This window comes from Micromys minutus (assembly GCF_963924665.1).
Source record: "Micromys minutus genome assembly, chromosome: 4".
Taxonomy (NCBI): domain Eukaryota; kingdom Metazoa; phylum Chordata; class Mammalia; order Rodentia; family Muridae; genus Micromys; species Micromys minutus.
In genome coordinates, this window is record NC_137973.1 from 27,117,358 (window position 1) to 27,136,802 (window position 19,445).

Genomic DNA, 19,445 nt, shown 5'->3' on the forward strand with positions numbered 1-19,445 from the left:
ATGTAGATCAGGTTGGCTTTGAACTCACAGAGATCTAAGCATCTCTGCCTCCCAAGTGCTGGGATTAAAGACGTGAGCCACCACACCAGACCCAGACCCAGACTTTTACTGTAGTGTGTTTAAGGACTTTCAACCTCGGGAAATGGTGTGTCTCAGACAGGCTGTTGTCAAGGTCCTGCTGGTCTTTCCTTCCTACCGCAGAGTGATAATAACCACCACCCCCTTTAAAAATTATTCATTTGTTTATCTATTATTTAAAACAGATGCCTCTCTCATACAATACATCCCAAGTACAGTTTTCCTTCCCTCCTCTCCTCCTACTCCCCCCATCTCCACTCTCCCCAATTTACTTCCCTTCCATTTCCCATCAGAAAAGAACAGGTTTCCAAGAGACAACAACCAAACACAGCACAACAAAATACTGAACACAGAGAGCACAAGGCAACTCACCAGAGGGAAAAGAGTCCCAAGAGCAGACAGAAGAATCAGAGACCTGCTTGTCTCATTCAGGAGTCCCACTAAGCTTAAAGCTGTAATGTATACTCCGATGACCTGGCGCAGGCCCCTGAGTGTCTTGTGTTTGCGACCTCAGTCTCTGTGAGCCTGTGTGTACCCCGTTTAGATGATTCAGTGGGCTGTGTTCTCCTGGTGTCTTCCATCCCATCTGATTCCTACAATCTTTCTGCCCCTCTTTCATGGGATTTTCTGGGGTGGGGGACCTGATAGATATCTCCTATTTAGACTCTCTCTGCATAATGTCTGGCTGTGGGTCTTTGCACTCACTCCTCTCAGCTGTCAAAAGAAGCCTCTGATGATGACTGGGAAGGGCACCAATCTATGAGTGTAGCAGAATATCCAAGCAGCGTCAGGCATGGGCTCCCTCTCACAGAGTAGGTCTCAAGTTAAATCAGACATCGATCGGTTGGCTACTCTAACAAGTTTTGTGCTACCATTGCCCCAGCGCATAGATTGTAGGTCAAAGGTCTTACGGCTGGGTTAGTGTCCAAGTTTGTCTTTTTGGAAGCCTGCAGAGTATGTTCCCACACAGATGAGACTAGAACATAGGGGTGAGGACTCCATACAGACACCAGCTAGACCTCCCCATGTTATAAGAGCTGTGTGGATGTCCTTGGCAATGCCTGTTCCCACTTCTCCTCCTGTCAGTTTACAGAGAGATTCTCTCTGTTCTAGATCAGCCTGGGTTGTTTAAAGATCTTCCCAGGACCTTCTCAGCCAACATTAACCGGATGCAACCGAGTCCCTTGACTGGAAGCCTTACTTGGCTACAAGAGACGGCCATTTGAGACTATGCCCCTCATTACTAGTGGTCCTCACTGGGATCATCCTCCTAGATTCCATGAAGTTTTCACTATATTGGGTTTCCACACCACTCTCCAAATGCCCCCTAATTCCAACTGTCTCTTTGAGCTTTCTCTATTCTATCTCCCCCAACCCCTGATTGATCCCTCCTACTCCTATACCCACATGTCCCCAGTACACCCCCAAAATTTATTCTATTTACCCTTCCCTATCTTTTTCTAGGGAGATCCATCTGTCCCCCTAGAACCATCCCCTTTACCTAATTTTGGGTTTATGGGTTGCAGCTTGATTATCATTTACTTAATAACTAATATCCAGTTCAAGTGAATACATACCATATTTGTCTTTCTGGGTCTGGGTTACCTCACTCAGGATGATTTTCTCTAGTCCCATCATTTGCCTGCAAAATTCATGATGTCTTTTAAAAAAAAAACAGCAAAATAATTCTCCATTGTGTAAATATACAACATTTTCTTTATCCATTCTAAAGTTGAGGGATATCTAGGTTGTTTCCAGTGTCTGGCTGTTATGAATAAAGCTGCAATAAATATAGTCTTTGTTGTAGGAGTGTCTTCTGGGTATATCCCCAAGAGTGGTATAGCTGGGTCTTGAGGCAGATAAATTGCCAACTTTCTTCTTTTTTTTTTTTAAACAAAAATATTTTATTAACTACCTAATATAAGTGATAGGTTTCACAGTATATTAGGATCTTAAGAATTCCATTATACAGGACAGATGCTTCTCCAGACATAGCTTCTTCAGTTCAACAAGATTTTTTTTAAGATTTATTTATTTTATGTGAGTACACTGTAGCTGTCTTCAGACACACTAGAAGAGGACATCTGATCTCATTACAGATGGTTGTGAGCCACTGGAAGAGCAGTCAGTGCTCTTAACCACTGAGTCATCTCTCCAGCCCCTTGATTTGTATTTTTTGTACAGGGTTTTGCTGTGTAACCAAAGCTACCTTTACACTCACATAAGCCAGGCTGCATTGACTTCACAGTGGTCCTCTTGCCTCAGCATCCCAAGTACTGGGACTATTTATTTACATAAACATTACAATGCCCATCTGTTCATTGTCTGTGTGCCACTAGTGGATCTTTCGGTTTTTGTTTTGTTTTTGATATAGGGTCTTACCATGTAACCCAGGATAATTGCCAACTTTCTGGAGGAAACACCATATTGATTTCCATAGTGGCTGTACAAACTTGAACTCCCACCAGCAATGGAGGAGCGTTCTCTTTGCTTCACATCCTCGATAGCATGAACTGTCACTTGTGTTATTGATACTATACATCGTGTCAGGTGTATTGTAGAATCTCAAAGTAGCTTTGGTCTGCATTCCCTTGATGGCTAAGGATGCTGAACATTTCTTTAAGTGTTTCTCAGACATTTGAGATTCTCCTATTGAGAACTCTCAATTTAGATCTGTACCCCATTTAAAAATTGGATTATTTGGTTTATTTGATATCTATTTTCTTGAGTTCTTTATATATTTTGGATATGGAGTTGGTAAAAATAATTTTCCATTTTTAAGCTACCACTTTGTTCCAATAATGGCTTCCCTTGACTTATAGAAGCATTTCAGTTTCATGAGGTCCTATTTATTAGTAGCTGAGCTTAGTGCCAACTCAGTTCAGAAAGTTGTCTCCTGTGCCCATTTGTTCAGGACTATTCCCCACGTTCTTTTCTACCAAGTTCAGCATATCTGGTTTTATGTTAAGGTCTTTGTTTTGTTTTGTTTTTTAAAATAAACACACCAGAAGAAGAGGGCATCAGATCCCATTACAGATGGTTGTGAATCATGTGGTTGCTGGGAATTGAAGTTAGAACCTTTGGAAGAGCAGTCGATGCTCTTAACCACCGAGCCATCTCTCCAGCCCATGTTGAGGTCTTTCATCCATGTGAACTTGAGTTTTGTGCAGGGCAATAAATATGGCTTTATTTGCATTCTTCTATATCCAGTTTGACCAGTACTATTTATTGAAGATGAAAATGATGCCTTTCACCCCAATGTGTATTTTTGGCTTTTTAAAAATAAAAACTCAGGTGTTTATATATGTGTGGATTAGTATGGGTCTTAAATTAAATTCTATTGATCAGCATGTCTCCTTTTATGCCAATACCATCTTTTTTATTACTATAGCTTTGTAGTACAGCTTGAGATCAGGGATGCTCATATCTCCAGCCATTCTTTTATTGTTTGAGATTGCCTTAGCTATCCATTTTTTTTTCCATACAAAGTTGAGGTTTGTCTTTCAAGGTATGTGAGAATTGTGTTGAGGGGCTGGAGAGATGGCTCAGTGATTGAGAGAGCACTGGTTGCTTTTTAAGAGGACCCTGGTTTAATTACAGCACCCACATGACACTAACAATTGCCTGTAATTTCAGTTTCGGGGGATCTGGACTCTGTGAACACTGTATGTGCACGCTGCACAGACGTTCATACAGGCAAAACACCTACACACAAAATATAAATAAATAAATAGATAGATGAATAAATAGTGTTGGAATTTTAATGGGGATTGACCTGAGTCTGTAGACTGATTCTGGCAAGATGGACATTTTTACTATGTTAATGTTACCAATCCATGAGCATGAGAGATCTATCTTCTGTATCTTCTTCAGTTTCTTATTTCGAAGACTTGAAGTTCTTTTGGTAAGGGATATTTTCACTATGTTAATGTTACCAATCTATGAGCATGGGAGATCTTTACATCTTCTGGTGTCTTCTTTAATTTCTTTCTTCAAAGACTTAAAGTTTTTGTCATATAGGCCTTTTACTTTCTTGGTTAGAGTTACTCCAAGATATTTTATATTAATAAAGACTGTTGTGAAAGGTGATTCCCTGATTTCTTTCTCAGTCTATTTTTTGCTATTATATAAGAAGTCTACTGATTTTCTTTTTCTTTTGGCGGGGGTCGGGGGGTTAATCTTGTAACCAGCCAGTTCACTGAATGTGTTTATCAGCTATAGGAGTTCTTTGGTGGAATTTTTAGGATAACTTATGTATACTATCATATCCTCTGCAAATAACTATATTTTGACTTCTTCCTTTCTAATTTGTATCTCTTTGATCTTTGCCTTATTGCTGTAGCTAGAACTTAAAGTACTATATTGAGTAGATATATAGAGAGTGAACAACCTTGTCTTGAGTTTAGTAAAATTGCTTTGAGTTTTGATCCATTTAATTTGATGTTGGCTATAGGCTTGCTATAAATTGCCTTTATTATGTTTAGGTATGTCCCTGCTATCTATAATCTCTTTAAGACTTTTATTATGAAGAGTGTTAGATTTTGTCAAAAGCCTTTTCTGTATTTAATGAGATGATTGTGTATTTTCTATCCCTTTTAGTTTGCTTATATGGTAGATTAGATGTTCTGATTTTTGTATATTGAACCATCACTGAATCTCTGGGATGAAATCTACTTGATTATGGTAGATGATCTTTTCAATGTCTTCTTGAATTTGATTTGAAAACATCTTATTGAGTACTTTTACATCTATGTTTTTAAGAGAAATTGGTCTTTGATTATTTTCTTTGTTAAGTCTTTATGTGGTTTTGGTATTAGGGTACCTGTGGCCTCATAAAATAAATTGGGCAATGTTTGTTCTGTATCTATTTTTGTGCAATAATTTGAGGAGTATTGGCATTGACATTTTTATGAAAATCTGGTAGAATTTTGAGTTAAAACCATTTGGCCTTGGGTTTTATTTGGCTGGGAGATTTTAATGATTAATTCTATTTTATAGGGATTGTAAGTGTATTTAAATTGTTTAAATGACCTTTATTTAACTTTGGTAAATGACACCTATCAAGAAAATTATCCATTTCTAATAGATTTTCCAATTTGGTGGAGTACAAATTTTTAAACAATGTTCTTTTGATTTTCTGGATTTCCTTTGGAGTCTGTTGTTGTGTTCCCATTTTCATTTCAGATTTTTATTAATTTGATTTTCTCTCTGTGTCTTTTGGTTTGGATAAGGGTTTGTTTATCTTGTTGATTTTCCCAAAGAGCCAACTCCTTGTTTCATTGATTCTTTTTATTGTTTTCATTTCTATTTTAATTGATTTCATCACTAGTTTGATTATTTATTGCATCTACTCAACCTAGGTAAACTTGTCTCTTTTTTGTTATAGAACTTTCACAAGTGTTATAAAGTTGCTAGCATGAAGTCTCTCCATTTATTATTATCTTTTTTATGTAGACACCTAGTGCTATGAACTTTCTCCTTAGCATTTCTGTCATTGTATTCCATAAGTTTGGGTATGCTGTGTACTCATTTTTTAATGAATTCTAAATAGTCTTTAATTTATTTTTGTTTTGACCCACTAATCACTCAATAGAGAGTTGTTCAGTTTCCATGAGTTTGTAAGCTTTCTGTTGTTGATATCCAGCTTTAATCTGTGTTGGTCCAATATGATACAGAAAGTTATTTCATTTTTCTTGTATGTGTTGAGATTTGCTTTGTGTCTGAGTTTGTGGTAGAGTTTAGAGAATGTTCCATAAGATACTGAGAAGTAGGTATTTGTGTGTATGTGTGTGTTTAGGTGAAATATTATATAAATATCTATTACATTTGGTTTATAATGTTTGTTAGGTCCAGTATTTCTCCATTATTTTTTTTTGTCTGAATGACCTGTTCATTGGTGAAAGTGGGGTATTGAAGTCTCAAACTGTCAGTGGGCAGGGGTCAATATGTCATTTAAGTTGTAGCAGTTTTTTTTTTTCTTAACAAAAGTGGGTGCCCTTGTATTTGAGGCATAGATGTTAAGAACTGAAATGTCATCTTGGTGGACACTTCCTTTAATGAATATGTAGTGTTCTTATCAGTCTAGTTTGATCAGTTTTGGCTTGAAATCTATTTTGTTAGATATTAAAATGGCTACACCAGCTTGATTCTTAGGTCCATTTTTTACCCTGAGGCACAATATTCTTGATATTGAGGTGTGTTTGTTATCTAGCAGAACGATGGAGAGGATGATTTTCTATCCTTTCTGTCAGTCTGTGCCTTACTGAGGAATCAAGAGCACTGATATTGAAAGACCAATGATTGATGATTTGTTATCTTGTTGTTGTTGTGTGTGAGTGAGTTTGTGTGTGTGTGTGCATGCTTCCATTCTTTTGCTGCTGTGAGGTTATTTATTTCCAGTGTTTCCATGGGTGTAGTTAACCTCCTTAAATTGGAGTTTTCTTTCTAGCTCCTTCTAGCACCTTCTGTAAAGCTGTATATGTGGATAGATACTATTTAAACTTGAATTTATCATGGAATGTCTTATTTTCTCTATTTATGCTTATTGAAAGTTTCGCTGGGTATTGATAGTTTTGCTGGGTATAGATGCAGTGCATCTGTGGCTTCTTAGAGTCTTTAGCACATGTATCCCTTATGGCCTTTAGAGTCTCCATAGAAAATTCAGGTATAATTCTAATAGGTTTATATATTTTTCTTGTTACTTGTTTTTTTTTCCCTTGCAGATTTTCGTGTTCTTTATTTTTTTGTTCTGTATGTCTAGTGTTTTGATTATTATGTAGTGAGGGGAACTTTCTTTTCTGGTCTGATCCATTTAGTGTTTTGTATACTTCTTGTACCTTTATAGGCATCTTCTTTAGCTTAGGAAAATTTTCTTCTATCATTTTGTTGAACATATTTTCTGGGCCTTTGAGCTGGGTTTTTCTTATTTCTCTATTCCTATTATTTTGAGGATGGGACTTTTCACAGTGTTCCAGATTTTCTGGATGTTTTGTATCAGGAATTTTTAGATTTAACATTTTCTTTGACATATGAATTTCTGAACTGAAACAGGTCTTTAAAGAAAAAAACAGTGCTTTTAAACACGGAATCATCTCTTCGGCCTGACATAAGACTTGAGACAGGATTTTGTAAGTATAGTGTTGTACATCTGTGCTTTTAGTAATGGGGAAGTTGAGGGAGGCAGGAGGATTGCTGCAAGTTCAAGGATAGTTACAGAGATCTTGAGGTGGGAGAAAGAGAGATAGAGACACAGAAAGAACAGTTTCACTATGTAGTCCTGGCTGGCTTTAAATTTCTGGCTTCAAGTCATCTCCTCCCTCAGTGTTCTGAATATCTGAGAGCACAGGTGTGTCCCACCTTGCCACGCTCTGTATGTGCAACATTGCATGGCAGGTCTCTAGAACTTTGTCAGCTTGCTTGGCTGTGAGTCTGTCTGTTGATCAGCAGCTCTGTTCTTTTTCTTTCCAGTAAGCACTTTTAATGGAAATCCAGGTGGGCAGGGAGGCTCACCTGTGATCTAGTACAGATCTAGTACAGTACTGTGATTAGAGGCAGGATGCCTGGAACAAGCTAGTTAGTCAGGTGAGCTGGAAAGGTGAGCATAGGTTTCTGTGAGAAATCTTGCCTGAATATATAGGAGAGTGATCAAGGAAGACACTTGATGTTAGACACACACACACACACACACACACACACACACATACACACACACAAAACCCAAATATTTTGCTTTTGGTGTTTTTAGATATGCTCAGAAATTGGAAGACTGAGTCATATTATAAGTCTGTTTTTAACTCAAAATTTTAAATATCTGTCTTTATATCTATTTATCTATCTGTCATATATGTATGTATGTATGTATGTATGTATCTATCAATCTACCTGTCTCTCTTCCTATTAGTTAATTAATCAATTTATTTGTGTGGGTACATATGTGTGGAGGTCAGAACAACTTGCAACAGTTAGTTCTCTTTTGCAGGTTCCAAGGATCTAACTCATGTTGTCAGTCTTGGCAAAATGGGCCTGAACCCAATGAGCTATCTTGTTAACCTAATTTTAATTTTTCTGAGAAGTCTCAAGACCTCTCCAGAGCAGCTAGATTCAACTATAATATTATATTATATTATTCAACAATAATAAAGAATTGCTGTACAGCCAATACCTGGGCAGGGAGATGGGGCAGGACTTTTAGATTGAGCAGGCAAGGGTCTGAAAGAGAGGAAAAGGATGGGGAATCACTATGAGGGGGAAGCAGAAAGATAAAACTTAAAGGTCCACCGGCATGTAAGAGTCTGGGAAAGTGGTCCTAGGGCTCCTTCCCCTATTGGGTCTGGGGTAGCAGAGATGAAATACAGATTTTAAAAGATGCTAACTAAGGAATATGGGAGGGCAGGGTGTGCTAGCTGCTGGGAGGTTTAGAAGTGACCAGCCATTGAGCTAGTAAAGGCATATCAAAATTAGCTGGTGTATGTGTGTGTGTGTGTGTGTGTGTGTGTGTGTGTGTGTGTGTGTGTGTGTGTCTGTCTGTCTGTCTGTCTGTCTGTCTGTCTTTCTGAGAATCCAGAGAGCTCTTGGGTGGGTGTAGCACACCTGACTGCCAGGAGCCAAATCGGTTTAACTAATTCACCATTACATAGTTCTGTTGATCTCTCAGACTCACTCCAGTCTGCAATCTTTCTGCCTTTGCCTTAGGAATTCTGGGGTTATGGATGAGCAATTAGCATCACCACAGCCAGCGGCTGCTGCTTCCTTTTCTTCCTCTTCTTCTTCCTGTCTCTGGCATATAATTACTCATGGAAGTCTCTTACAATCCTTTTAATTTTCATGGCATCACACCCCTTCCCCACCCCCGTCCAGATGTCTTGTTTTGACATAGGATTGCACTCCAGCCCAGGCTGGCCTTAAACTCTCTGTCTTTTGAGGCTTTAGACTACAAGTGTGAATCACTGTGCCCACAATTACTAAGCCTTTAAAAGCCTGTTGTTAGAGGGTCTAAGTTCAAGTCTAGAGTTATGTGGAGGAAGCTGAATTTTTATGGAGGCCAGAAACTTTAGTGGAAGTCTGGCTTTTGTCTCAGGGCCTGAAGCCAGAGAAGTCCCAGAGGACCAAATACAGCCAAGACAAGGTCAGGATACTTAGAGCTTCTTGGGAAGTGGGGGGCAAGAAAAGGGCTGACAGAGTACACTGAGCAGGCCAGAGGACCAGCTGCAGGTCTTGGTAAGCCAGCTTGTCCAGTGAGTGCCCTTGGTCCAGGGAGGGTCTCACAATGCCCTGCCTCAGTGCCTGTACCACCTGGGACCGAGATTATGAGTTGTCCAATAAATTGTGTCTGTCAAAATCATCAGTGGCTTGATTTGTCATTCTTTAGAACCTGGAATATTGTGTGGCATGAGGGCTAAATACCTAAAAACATATATGTTAACATTTAAAAAAGAATGATCTGTCTATTTCTTTATATCTATCTATCTATCTATCTATCTATCTATCTATCTATCTATCTATCTATCTATCTATCTACCTATCTCTATATCTATCCATCTACCTATCTATCTATCTATCCATCTATCTTCTATTTTTATGTATATAAGTGTTTTGCCTGCATTTATGTATATTTACCATATGTGTCCCTAGTATTGTGGAGGCCAGAAGATGGTGTTGGATCCTCTGGTACTGGAGTTACAGATGGTTGTGAGCCAGCATGTAAGTGCTAATAACCTAACCTGCATCCTCTACAAGACAGCAAACGAGTGTTCTTAACAGCCTAGAGAGCCACCTCCCCAGCCTTGCATCAGCTTGTTTTCCATGTAGACTCCTAGTAAAATCCCTTTTGGAAGACTACTAGCATTAAAAGTTTAAAACGTTGTTTTTCAAATCCCAGGCTTATCTGTTTCTTCTGGCAGTCCCACGAGGTAGAAATCACAGTAGAAGTCAATGGGGCTCAGGATGTGATGTGACTTACCCAAGGATGTTTTGTTCATTCCCCAAAGAGCTGCAGCTCAGGCCCCTTCTTTCCTAAGTCTCTGTGGATTAAACCAAGGACAGGAACACTTGTCTATATTTTGAAACCGTTACAGTGGAGAGCCAAGCGTGTTCTCTACAGGCCCTGCATGGTAGCAAGAGGACCTGATAGCTGAGAGGTCATAGCTCAGTGTTTGCTGCATGAACATGAGGATGGGAACCCCATCCCCAATATGTATTTAAGTGCCAACAAATCCAAACAGGAATGGTGGTGTGTACCTGTAACCCCAGTGCTGGTGAAGCACACAGCCAGATGCCCAAGGCTTGCTGTCCAGGAGATACAGGTTCAGGAGAGACCTTGTTTTTTAAAAATAAGGTGAAGAGTGATTAAGAATGATACCTCTTATCAATCTCTGTAATGCATGCACAAGTGCACACCACACACCCAGAACATTGTGGTACCTAGTTTGCATCAGGCTTAACAGGGGGCACCAAAGAAAGAGTATAAGGGGGTGTTGTCTGAATTTATGGGACTCAGCTTAGTGAAGAAGGCAGAAAATAGACAGCTGATTGTACAAACACACGGGGGATTACAAAGTGAGATACACTCTGAAGGTATTTCTAACAAAGCAACCTTGATGTGTAGAGTGTCTGTAGAGGAGGGACAGGTGGAGGATGTGAGAAGGGGTGGGCCTGTGAGTGAAGATGAGGCAGATCTGATGGAACTGGGAGAGAAAGATGTCTGGGAAGAACAGTGGTGGTGCTATGTACCGCCAGATGTTTTCCGCCGATGGAGAGGAAGATATGTGAATATTGTAGGTTGAGTTTGGTCATGTGGTGATGCCACATGAAGCTGTATATTTACACCTGGAGTTCTGAGGGATGGGCTGGATTGGTAGTCTGGGAGTCAGAAATGTTTAGATGGTGTATTAGAGTTCTGCAGAGGAAGGAAACTGATGGGATGAATAGTTATTACAAAGAGGACCTGTAAGATCGTCTTACTGAAGCAGGCTGGGTGGTCTAGCAGTGGTTGTCTGCATGGTGGACCTAGAGGCTTAGAACCTAGTAGCTGTTCAGTCCCCAAGGCTGGATGTCTCTGCAGTCCCACTCTGGTGCAGAAGGGCTGGAGCATTCCCGGAGAGCTGCTGGTTTTCAGTCTACGGTGGAAGTCTGAAGATGCTGAGGTGTGGCTGAGAGAATACACTGCTTGCTCTTCCGAGGACCTGGCTTCAGTTTGTTCCTAATTGCCCATGTTGAGTGACTTATAATTGCTTGTAATTCTAGTTTCCTCAGGCATCTGCATGGACCTACACTTACCAACATACAGACACATACATACTTTTATTATTATTTTTTTTAAAGAAGCTGGAATAGTGGTGAATGTCTTTAATTCCAGCACCTGGGAGACAGAGGCAGGCACATCTGTTGAAATCTGTGAGTTCAAGGTCAACATGGTTTACACAAGGAGCTCTAGAACATCCAGGATTGCATATCATGTGTCAAAAAAAAAAAAGCTGGGAGCTTTAAAAAATATTTTTTTTGTGGTTTCCAAGATAGGGTTTCTCTGGGTAGCCCTGGATGCCCTGGAACTCAGTCTGTAGACTAAGCTGCTCTCAAACTAAGAGATCTGCCTGCTCCTGCCTCCCAAGTACTGGGAATAAAGGCGTGCACCATGACTGACTGATTTTTTTAGATTTCATGCCTCTGGTGTTTTGCCTGCACACATATGTACTTGAATGTCTGTGCACTACGTGTATACAGTGCCCTGGAGCAGCCAGACCCAGAAGCTGGGTTCTGATGTCAGGGAAGGGTGACAGTAAGAGCAACAGCTACAGACCAAATGCACTCACCCACAGGAGCCAAGGCTAGAAGGCAAAAACAGCACCACCTCATTGTGTCTTGGTTACTACTGGAATGTACTGCTCACTGGGCTGAGGACCTTCCTTCTTCAGCTAATCATCAGTTCTGGAACCACTCTCAGACTCATCCAGAGGCATTGTCAGAGTTGATTCCAGATCCACTCAAGGGGACAATCAAGATGTCAGCCTACACACTGAACATAAACGGGTCTGTCAAGGGGCTAGAACACAGAGCAAAAAGCATGTTCATTTCAAAGTGAACATGTGTAAATCCAATCTCCCTCTGTCTCAGCGCTAACTCCATTCTCCCCATTGTTGAGTCTGGAAGTCTGGAGCTGCCTCTGGCTTCCTACCCCACTTAACATCCCCTGGTGAGTCCGTTTTTAGCTTTTGCCAGTCAGTCTTCAAACACATCTAGACTCAGTCTCTCATTTCCACCACCTCAGTCATTATTACACCATCCCGAACCATGGTCACTTTTCAGGGTCTTACCTGTCGGCCCCACTTTACAGGCTTTATTGGCACAGACCTTGAATTTGCAGCAATCTGGAGCGTAGGGGTTACAGATACGCTCTCCTATGCTAAGCTCAAAGTGAGTCTTTTAAAAAGCATATTTGATTACATCCCTCCTCTGCCCAAAATCTTAGTGTTTCCCACTTTCCCCAGGGGGAAGCTGAGGCAGGATAGGAAGACAGGGATGACATTGTCATATGGAGCAAGGCTGAGAGAGGACGGGACCTCCGATCCTTTTTGTTACTGCTGAGACAGGCAGGGACTTCTGACTCCACCAAGAAGGACCTAACGGCAGTAGGGAATCTGTGTTTTACAAATACATCTTATCCAGGGTTGACTGATTCCCAGAACACACATGGTGGCTTGTTACTACCTGTGACTCCAGGAGCAGGAGAAGGGCCGACGCCCTCTTCCTGCCTCCCAGGACACTGTATACAAGCAGTACACAGACATACATATAGGCAGGAAGTAAGTTGCCCTGTTTAGGCTCAGATGATGTGTTCACGGAGAGACCTCCAACAAGGATACCAATGAAGTCAGCTACTAGGCTAGGTTTACTCAGGGCAAACATGACGTATGACCTCATTGTCTTGGCACTTCTTCCTGCTAGACTAGGTAATGCTGTTCGTAAGTGTACCTTACCCACTGTTTATTGTGAACGCCTCTACCTTTTAACTTCCTTACAAATTATACTCCTTAGGCAAAGTTAGAGAGAAAGGAAGTGGTTTTTTTTAAAGCAACCTTTAGAGATGTGCTTTGAGGGTCACTGGGATCCTATAAACACCCTGTGTACAGGGACATAATGGTGACTCACCCCAAGAAAACCACTTGTCTCATCAGGTGTATTTTACTCACTTGGAGTGTCATGTGCTGTTTTCTTTTATTTTTGCACTAAGGATTGAAGCCAAGGCCTTACAAATGCTGAGCATGTACCTCCCCACCGAGCTGTAGCCTCACTCTTTGTCTGAAGTTTTACTTTGAGACAGGCTCTTTTGAAGTTTCCCAGGTGGGCCTTGAACTTGTGATGCTTCAGGCTCCTCAGTAGCTGGAATGATAGGCCCACACCACCTGCCTTGTTTCTTGACACCGCACTTACAGATCTCTAAAATGTTGTTTATCATCTTCTTCTGTCTTGTTTACTGTGTGGTTTCAGTACCTGCCCTGTGGCCAGTGCTCAATAGTTAAAGGGTAAATGTGCTCCCACGTGGAATCTAAATTTTACCATATCCCGAATCCGAATATTTTCTGTCCTTGTGTTCTTTGCTGTCTTATTCAGGTGTCCCCATCTGTCTTAGGGTTTCTGTTGCTGGGAGGAGAAGCCACAAACAAAAGCAACTTGGGGACAGACGTTTTAGTTCACTTCTACATCACAGTTTGTCACTGAAGACGTCAGGGCAGGTCTCTGGATGCAGGAGCTGATGGAAGGGCCATGGAGAAGTGTTGTTACTGGCTTGTCTCCACAACTTGCTGCAACTTTTTTTTTATAGCTCTCAGGGCCACCAGTTAAGGGTGGCACGCTGACAGTAAGCGGGGCTTTGCTACACCAATCAAGAAAATGCACGAAGGTTCTTCCATGGGGCAGTATGGTGGGGATATTTTCTCAGTTGAGGTCCCCTCTTCCAACATAACTCTAGTTCCTGTCAAGTGGACATAAGCCTAGCCAGCACAAAGTCTAGTCACAAGATTCTTCTTTACCCCTGACTTCTTATGTCCCCTGGAAGAGCGGTCAGTGCTCTTAACCGCTGAGCCATCTCTCCAGCCCCATAAGGGTATTTATTAGATCTCTAGAGTAAGGTCTCTCATTGTCCTCATTGCGGCAGGTCAGAGTGAGAGCCCTGAGTCTAGGGATTCAGGGTTTTTATTGTGGTTACAGCAAACTGGGGGAATTTCCATACGGGTCAGCAAGTTAAAAGTTTGAAAACTGCATTTCTGGTGTAATCTGCAGGAATAAAACTTAAGGAACCACCTGACAAACAGGATGGTCGGGTTATCTGTTCTTTGCAGGATGTCTTGGGTTATCTCTATGTACCTTGGTCCTGCTATTGTAGCCTGACTGGCTGTTGTTAAGGGGGGTGGGTTGCCGTAGGATGCTTGCTCAGGAGGACTCTGTGATTTTCTTCCTACAATTGGCGTTTAGCCCCCGGTCTTGCATAAAATGGAGTTTCTTCAAAAAACAGAGTTGGTTGGGCTTTACAGTACCAGGGACTAGAGTATTGCTGTGACAGGTCTGACCATGCTTCTTGTTGCCGGAACGTGGTCTTGGGGACTTTAGATTAGGAAAACAGTCGAACATTTTAACTGGAGCACAATGAGCCATGCTAGTAGAAGCAGGGAGGACAGCGGTGCTGAGAGCAATGTAGATTATGATGGCCCAGCTCACAAGGTTTCAGAGGAGAAGAATATTTATTAGTAAGTGGCCTACAGCTTATTCTTATAATATCTTGAAGAATATGGCTGCTTTTTGCCCTTGTTTGAAAAGTCTTCCTGAGGCTGAATCGAGGAGTTTTTTGATGAAAGGCATTGACAGAGAGATTTCAGAACAGCCTAGTATCGACTGCGTCATAGTCATTAGTGGCTGGTCTTATGCAGATCCATAATGAAAAGGAACAAGCCGAGCAATCAGAAATACAAAATGTGCAGTTTGAAGAGAAAGGGGGCACCCGGAAGTATAATGGAGCTAAGTCCCGTGCTCTAGGAGATTAAAAAAAAAATGCTGTTGTTAAATGGAATAAAGGAACCTCAGAGCAAAACCCGCACCCAACACAGCTTCCAGTTTGTGAAAGAAAATTAAAGCTTGGAGCCAGGTGTGGTGGTATACACCCTTAATTCCAGCATCTGGGAGGCAGAGGCAGGAAGATCTCAGATGGTCAGCCTGGTCTACGGAGCTAGTTGCAGGACAGCCCAGCTTAGGCAGTAAAGGGAAAATGTTGAAAACAGAAAGCTGGTGTTTCATTTGAATGAGGGGGCACATGTTCCAGCTCTAGCAAGCAGAAGAACATGGCAGATTTGGCCACGTGGTTCTGGCTTTACAGTTAAAGATATACGGAAGGGGTTGTGGAGTCTCCCTCTAGGGCTAAGGCGAGGGCAGGCATGTGTCAGGAATTTTCCTGTATGGAGGCCCAGAGTGGCCTTTGCAGGAAGCTGTAAAGGTGAAGACTGGATTGCCTTGGAGACCCCAAATTGTTGGGGAAGGTCATGGTGTCTCTACAGTCCCAACTAAGACACCTTCCTTCCCATTGGTGAACATCACTTGAGTTTCTCTCTGAGTGGGTATTTGGTCCTCTGCAACAGAGGGTTCTCCCTCCTCAGGTTCAACCAACTGTTGATTCAAATGTTTAGCACTTTTAACCTGTATTGAATATCAAATTTCCCTTATTATTATTATCATCCCCCAAACAATACTGTACAAAGGCCATTTACGTGGAAATTATATTTTGCTAAGTATTATGAGCACAGCATACATGAACATACATGTGTATTATGTATGTAAACACGACACAAAGGAGTGGGGTGGATTTTGATATTCTTCAAGGGCCTAAGAGCCAGTTTCCTAGGGATAGCAGTGGATGAGAGAATACAATTAAGTAGACTGTGAGATGTATCCACAAAACAAAAGGTACAAACGTGGGACCATGATATACACTATTTATAAAAGTTCCATTTAAATTTTACCTGTACATACCTGGAGAGAAAAAAATAACAAATGACTGAGCTTCAGATATTGAAAATATTAATTCTTAAAAAATTCAGCAGGAGAAAAAAAAAACCCTCAACTCTTTAGCATATCTCATTTTATATAACCACATAGGGACTCTTCCAAGGAGGTGGGGGAACATAGTAAATTCACTTTTACTCCTGCCTCCCCTGCCTCCATCTGCCATGGTCTGATGACTGTGTCCATTAGCACTAGGATGCTGGTGTGTTCACTATTCTCTTCCTGTTTGCCTCCATGAAGTGCATTCGTGCTGAGCCTCAGTGTTCTGAACTCAGGCTTCACAAGCAGACCTCTTAGCTTGGCCTCATCCCCGCATTCTTTGTTTGATTCATTATTTAGTTGGTTGGATTTCAAAGGCTCTTGGCTCCCGTGTTTCAGCATTCCTTCAGCTCGAGCTGTCGCTACTTGGCAGCGAAGGCAGCTCTTGGGTCACTCATTCTTCTCTCTGGGCCTCGTAGACACTGCTGCACTGTGTGTGCCCTCAGCCGTTCTCTGGGAAAGGCTCACACGAACCCAGTTTCCTTTCCTGGAAGCAACTGGCTTCCTCTTCTCGGATTCTCTCTCCTCTTAAATTCTTTCCTTTTTTCTTTTTCAGCTGTTTTAGTGTTAGAATATTCTAGTTGCATAGGAAAGTAAGAAAATAAAAATATTCAAATGTTTCATTGAGTTTGAACGTTCTTCTGTTTGCTTCAAGTTACTTACAGTAAATAACTAAAGCCCTCAGGTCCAGCTGAAAGCTTTTGTGGATACACCTCTGTACATGCGTCCCATACCTCTGGCCACTATTCTGTGTTAGAATATGTATATGATTCTATTATTAAAAATTATTTGTAATGCTAGGGTTAGAACCCAAAACCTAAACATATAAGGCAAGTATTCTATCTTGGAAAGAAATGATTGGGACACACACATACATATTCCCGAGAATCTATCATTTTACACGGTTTTGTATTTTACGTGAATTATATCATTAAGCCGGTGGTACTACATGCTTGCAACTCAGAAGTTGAACGTCACCTTAGTTACATAGTGAGTTCAGGGATAGCCTGGGGGTGAGACTCAGCCTCAAATTTCATACCATCTCAATGAACTCCTGTATGGTGGGACCACCCTGTTCCACGGCTGCTGAGAAGCAGGAAAGCAATGGCCGACAGGAACTAGTTCACTGGTACTTCCACTATTATTTTATACTAATATCAGCGAATTATGAAAGCCCGTTTCTTTAACTTGAACTTAATTAGACAAATGCATTTGCGAGTCTGTCCTGTCTTATCACCTCACAGAGTGTAAGGTTACCCCACTCTGGTCACACTTCCAAATCAGTTGGATCTCACAGAAGCATGGGCCTCACAGCTGCTGGTTTGGGATGGCTCTTACTCAAGGGACCCTGCTGGCAGGAGGCGCCCTCCTGAAAGTATTACTTTAGCTTTGCGTTGTGGCTGACTGCCTACAAGAACACTGAAAGTGCCAAGATGATGTATAAGACCATGCTTCACACTTTCTGGGACTCCAGAGCTCAGCACAGTTCCATCTGTCCCAGCAGCCTTTGGAGCTGTTGGGAACCTGCTTACCATCAATCTCAGACTTTACCACCCTTGGCCTCTCTAATCCATCACTGTGCAGCCAGGGTTTGAGTGTTCCACTTCAGACAAGCTGATGCACAATGGATCTGCTTCAGAGTTCCTCTGGAGGACATTTGTTGCTTCTAGAAGTGTTTAGAGCTTTCTGGGAATTGAACTCAGAACCTCTGGAAGAACAGCCAGTGCTCTTAACCACTGAGCCATCTCTTAAGCTCTCCCTGCCCCCGTCCCCACCATTGAGTTCTTTATGCCAATTAGTGTAATTTTAATCCCCACTATGTTCACTTTACTTACTTTTTTTTTTTTACATTTATTTGTGTGTATGTTTGCATACTAGCGTTAAAAGATTCAAGACCTCAGACATTTGCACACTTGCCTTCATGGTGAAACTCAGCACCATCTGCCAAACCCCAAACAAAGACCTAATTCATTAAAGTCCATAGCTCTGGGAAAGTCTCTAATTTACTAACTTTGCTTTTTAGTTTCTGTTCTTCTGCTTCTAGCTGACCTTTCATTTTAACTTTTAACCCAGGACATGGCTTTTGTGCTTAAAAATCTCACCCTGAGTGGGACACACAGGGAAACACTACAACTTCCACAATGAGATATTTTTTTACGTTTTTATTTTTTGGGGTGAGTGTGCAAGGGCAGAGGTGGATATAAAGGGGCAAGTAGATGATTGGGATTGGGGTACATGATATGAAACTCATAAGAAAATCGATGAAAAGTTTTTTTAAAAAGCTCATTCTGAGAAAATGCTCCGGGCTACACTGGGATCCCACAACACCCAGTGTGGTCGTTGGGTGCTAATGAAGACTTTCTATTAACCCACGTCCAAGCAGTCTTCTCTGGTGGACACCCCACAACAGTTGCCTGTATGTGTTCACGAGCATGGGGGTCAGAGGACAACTTGCAGAGGCTGGTTCTCTCTTTATCCAGGGCTAAACTCAGGGCCTCTTCAGTGTCCATGGCCTTTCCACACTGAACCTCCTCCCTCTCTTCATTACACTGGAGTGGTTCCTGCGGAGTGAGACTGCGTGGGACCAGTAGCCGCAGACTCATTTTTAAAATATTTACCTCAATACACTAGCCTTGCACTACTAGCTGTACCACAAGCCAAGCTCTGCCTCTGTCACTCCATGGACTCCTATTTATACCCTCCAAACATTAAGTGTCCTCCATGTGCCTTGCCTCAGCATGGGTTCTGCCTTAGCACGGGTCTTGCTTAGCACACGCATCCAATAAGCCCGAGTTTGAGGAAGCAGCAAGAAACTGGAGCACATCACCAGAAGGTTTTTTGGTGCGTTTTGTCTATGGAGTCCTGACAAATGCAGCTCAACTATGTAATGTAAATCAGACCAATACATGCACATTGTTAGCAAAGAATCCTTCATCATGTGTCCTTTCACATGTTTGCTTTAGCAGAGCATCCTCTCTCCTGTGTCTGCTTCAGTGAAACGTTCCTTTACAAGTCTGCCTTAGTCTTTTTCCCGTGTCCATTTCAGGAAAACATTCCTTCATGTGTCTGCCCTAGCAAAACACCACCCAACACAACTGATTCTTCAAACAATCCTTAGGTTTCCACTTTGACACCAGTGTTCTCAGGATAAGAAGCTGGTGACTGCCCAGTGGGAAGGTGACCCTGAGGCATGTGCCCTCTCCCAAGCTGTTTTTGAACTGAAAGCTGAACAGATAATTCCAGGATGTCACCCAAGTGCTCAGATTACTGTCTGGTGCCACCTT